Genomic DNA, 4,898 nt, shown 5'->3' with positions numbered 1-4,898 from the left:
GAGATCTCGAATCAGTTATGAGGCCTCGAGTCGCAACCTTTGTCTCGAGTCAGAACCATGGTCTCGACTACTGTATTTTATGAGATCTCGACTCATAATGAGGTCTCGAGTGTCACACCCCAACCGATGGCGGAATCATCGGGGCGCGGCACTGAGCAAAACAGATTGTCCAGAAGTTTCCATAACAACTATCATTACTATTCAGTTTAAAATGACACGTCCCATACCGTGTCCCAAATAATACAAATAATTATTACAGATAACAACTAGTCAAGTAATTCTATTCCGACAACTCATATTTAAATACAAGCATTTGTTTATTGTTTCTAGACCTTCCCTAGCCTCTATTTCATCACCAAGCACATAAGCTTCCTAGCCACTTAAGCACATGTCACATACGTTAAAATAAAGTCAATACATATAATGTAAAGGTGAGCATACAAGTTTGATAGTAGCATATAGAGTTTGAATAGTTTACGCATAACCAGCACGTACATAGAAGAAAACGAGGCATGTTAATTATCGACATGGATCTATCGATACCAATGACTGCGGGTTGACCGTCCGAGACGGTTCGCAATACATGATTACCACTGTAATCCATGCAAGTAATTGTCCTTAACAACCCCCGTGTGAACGGGTGCTGAGTCCAAACTATAGTACTACGTCGTTAAGGCAGGTAGACAGCATTCCACGTGTAAACACAATCAACAAGCATTCATTTAGTCATGTAATACATGCGAATCGGTTAGCGTTCAAATAATTGAGTAGTGTGTTCGATAGTGATTTTGATAAGTAACGTATGTAACACCCAAAAGTGCTAAAAGCAAAAAGGGATCGAGTATACTCACAGCAATTTGGTTGATGGATTGAAGGGAGCGCTTGAGAATAGGATTAGCCTGAACAGTTCGATAGTCATAACAATGAATAACACGAAGAACGTGAAAACAGTGTTGAGTGGGTCGACAGTCCAGTCGTTCGAACAGTAGGTTCGATCGAGTGGGTTGTTCATTCGGCTAGTCAATCCGTTCGGACAGTCCGTTCGATCGGCCGGTAGGCTCGATCGGCTGGACTGTTCGAGTGGATTGTTTCTTCCTTAGGTGTGTTTGTGTGCGAGGATTTGAACTTTCGAAGTTTTCGTTGCAGCATTTGTGAACACTGAAGTGTTCTTACCTTTCAGGTCGATCGATCGAACGGTCTGTTCGATCGGTCGGCTTATCCGATCGATTAGACTCCTCAGTAGTTGTCCTCATCAGGTTGTCACTCGATCGAGCAGCATATCCGATCGAATAGCCTATTCGTTCTGATAGCATGTTCGATCGGTTGGCAACCCAATGCGTCGAACGAGTTGAAAATCGATTAAGTGTTGAAGCATAGTATCTCATGATCCGAGCAGTAATGTTTACCAATCGATTAGGTTGTTCGATCGGCCATTACTTCGTTCAACACCATACCTCATGGATTTGTCAAAGTGTGGGGCCACATGCTAGCCGATCGGCTGGCCTGGTCGATCGGCTGATAAGTCCGATCGGTTGGGCTGTTCGTTCGGACAGCCTAACCGTTCGGTCAGCATCCTGACCTGGTCGGCCTGTTCGTCTAACACTTGGCTGTTCCGTTTATTTGACGTTATATCGAGGTAGTTTGACAACGAGTTGAACTATGATGCTTTCGTTCTTACTTGTTTCTCCTGCTCGGACAGGAATCACCCAGTCCGACCGTTGAACGGTTCGGAACGTTGGTTTAAAGTTTAACCCATAGTCGGTGAACCTCGTAGATAGAACCCGAATCTGGAGCCACCCAACCACTGGAATGATCGGTGAGTTGGCTCAAGCTCCGTTTCTATCGGTTTGAAGGCATTGAGTGTAAAAGAGTTGAAAGAAAGTTGGAAATCCTTCTTTCAATCTTTTACATCATGTAAATGTTTAGATCTTTGGTAGATCTTAGCTTGTTTATGTGGAAATCGGTTAGATCCAAGCTATTCAAGGTGGATTGAGGCCAAAACATGGTGTTCTTGAAGAACACTATGATGACATCATCCAAGAATGCTTGGATCTCGGTGATTTCACGGTTGAAAATCAAGATTCGAAAGATAGAAAGGTGTAGAAGTGTGTTTTGATCAAGAAAGTACAAGATTTAGGATGAAAACTTACCGGAAATGGAAGAAATCTGAGAAAGGAAGGAGGAGCACGAGCTGGTCGGTCAGGGCTTTCCAAAAGTGGAAAGGATGACAACGACAGCCCTATTTATAGGCTCCAAAAGAGGAAAGGGCTGGCCGATCGGCCAGGCTTCCCGATCGGACAGCCTGCTCGATCGGACAGTCCGTCCGATCGGCTGGCTGTTCGATCGGCTGATAGCCTGATCGATCAACAGCCTGGTTTGAGTGTTCGGTGCGACGTTTTTCGATATTTCGATTTCGATTAGAGACGATACGAGTACGATAGGGTTCCTATTCAAATTACTTTCAGTCCCAACTACTATATCTAACATACAGTCATCTACATCTCGCATAATCTCTTCTCTACCATTCACAACTTGATTCGATTGAGTTCGATTGAGTTTCGAGTTTCGATTCGACTGATTTGATTTGATTCGATTTAGTACCACGCAAAACATAAAGTAAACACGCACAGGTAACACATAAGGCACACACACAAGTAATACAATACCAAGTTCACATACTTCGAGTTTCGGGTTCGATGATTGTTAGATCGGTTTGATTATAGATTGGTTAACTTTATCGCATTGTTACTTCTTACTATTCACAGTCGTAAATCGGTTCGCGTTAAGATATTCGATTACTTCGATTCTTTCTTGGTTACAACACTTACTCCACATAATACAACTAAAACATAAATCAGACTATTTACAGTCAAAGAAGTCGTTTTGACTTTGACTTTGACTTTCGAAAACACGGGGTGTTACAGCCTCCCCTTGTTTAGGGAATTTCGTCCCGAAATTAGGCTCGAAGCTGCACAACACCGTGAATTACCAATTTGACGCTTCAGATCTCTATTTGAACAACTGCGGGTACTTGGCCTTCATGTCGCTTTCGAGTTCCCAAGTGAACTACGCGCCTCGTTTGCCTTCCCATCAGACCTTCACGATAGGGATGCGAGAAAGCCTGAGTTGCTTGGTTTGGCAATCCATGATTTCGACAGGCTTTTCCACGAAGTGTAGCGTTTTGTTGACCTGAAGATCGTCGAGGGGTACAATCAGATCATGATCAGCTAGGCACTTTCGGAGGTTTGACACATGGAAAGTCGGGTGGACGTTACTGAGTTCCTCCGGTAGTTCGAGTTTGTAGGCGACTTTTCCGATTCTCTCCAGAATCTTAAAAGGTCCAACTTATCGAGGCGTCAGTTTCCCTTTCTTGCCAAATCTGACTACACCCTTCCAAGGGGATACCTTTACGAGTACGTAGTCGCCAACGTCAAATTCAAGGGGCTTGCATCTTCTATCGGCGTAACTTTTCTGTCTATCCCTGGCCTTTGCCAAGTTGTCACAGATCTGGAGGATTTTGTCGGTCGTTTCTTGTAGTATCTCGGGACCGATTAATTGTGAATGACCGATCTCGTGCCACACAATAGGCGAACGACATCTTCTTCCATACAGGGCCTCGAATGGTGCCATTTGTATGCTGGCATGATAGCTATTGTTGTACGAGAATTCGACTAGCGGTAGGTGTTTGTTCGAACTACCACCAAAATCTATGACACACGCGCGGAGCATGTCTTCAAGAGTACGGATCGTTCTTTCAGTCTGTCCGTCAGTTTGAGGGTGGAATGCAGTACTCAGATTAAGCGACGTACCAAGGGCCGCTTGAAACGTTTCCCATAATCGTGAAGTAAACCGAGCGTCACGGTCTGAAATAATGTCACGAGGCGTACCATGATTACAAATGATCTCGTCGGTGTAGATTTGGGCTAGTCGTTCTACCTTGTAGTCTTCCCGTTTTGGCAGAAAGTGGGCTGATTTGGTCAGACGATCTACTATAACCCAAATGCTGTCGTGACTTGATGGCGTGGGCGGAAGTTTGGTTATGAAATCCATAGCTGTACTCTCCCACTTCCATATAGGGAATGGAGGTTGTTCGAGCAAGCCGGAGGGTCGTTGATGTTCAGCCTTAACCCTTGCACAAGTTAGGCAACTTCCAACATAGAGGGCGATATCCCGTTTCATACCCGGCCACCAGTACTTGTAACAAAGGTCCTGGTACATTTTATCAGCACCGGGGTGAATAGAGTATCGGGATTTGTGGGCTTCGTTCATTATAATCTTTCGCAAATCGGTCCGCTTGGGGATCCAGATTCGGTCCAGGTAATAGAATATCCCATTTGCTTTGCTTACAAGCTGAGCTCCATCGTGATAGATTCTTTCCTTCTTCAAAGTGCGTTCGTTAAAACAAGCATGCTGAGCTTCGCGGATAAGAGCTTCGAGGTTGTGCTGGGCTTGGGTATTGCGAATACTAAGCAAATAACTCCGTCTGCTGAGCGCGTCGGCCACAACATTTGCCTTACCTGGGTGATAACGAATCTCACAGTCGTAATCGCTAAGAAGTTCTACCCATCGGCGTTGACGCATGTTAAGTTCTTTCTGATTAAAGATATGTTGTAAACTCCTGTGATCGGTGAAGATCGTACACTTGGTACCATACAGGTAGTGTCACCAAATCTTCAATGCAAAAACAACTGCGCCTAGCTCGAGGTCGTGGGTCGTATAGTTCTTCTTGTGGATTTTGAGCTGACAAGATGCGTAAGCTATAACCTTGTCTCGTTGCATGAGGACACAGCCGAGACCTAGGTTAGAAGCATCACAGTAGACAATGAAATTGTCGTTTCCGTCCGGCAATGTGAGAACAGGAGTATTGCAGAGCTTGCGCTTAAGGGTCTGGAAAGCAG

This window comes from Helianthus annuus, chromosome 8 (genome assembly GCF_002127325.2).
Source record: "Helianthus annuus cultivar XRQ/B chromosome 8, HanXRQr2.0-SUNRISE, whole genome shotgun sequence".
NCBI classification, from domain to species: Eukaryota; Viridiplantae; Streptophyta; class Magnoliopsida; order Asterales; family Asteraceae; genus Helianthus; species Helianthus annuus.
Note: the sequence above shows the minus strand (reverse complement) of the source record.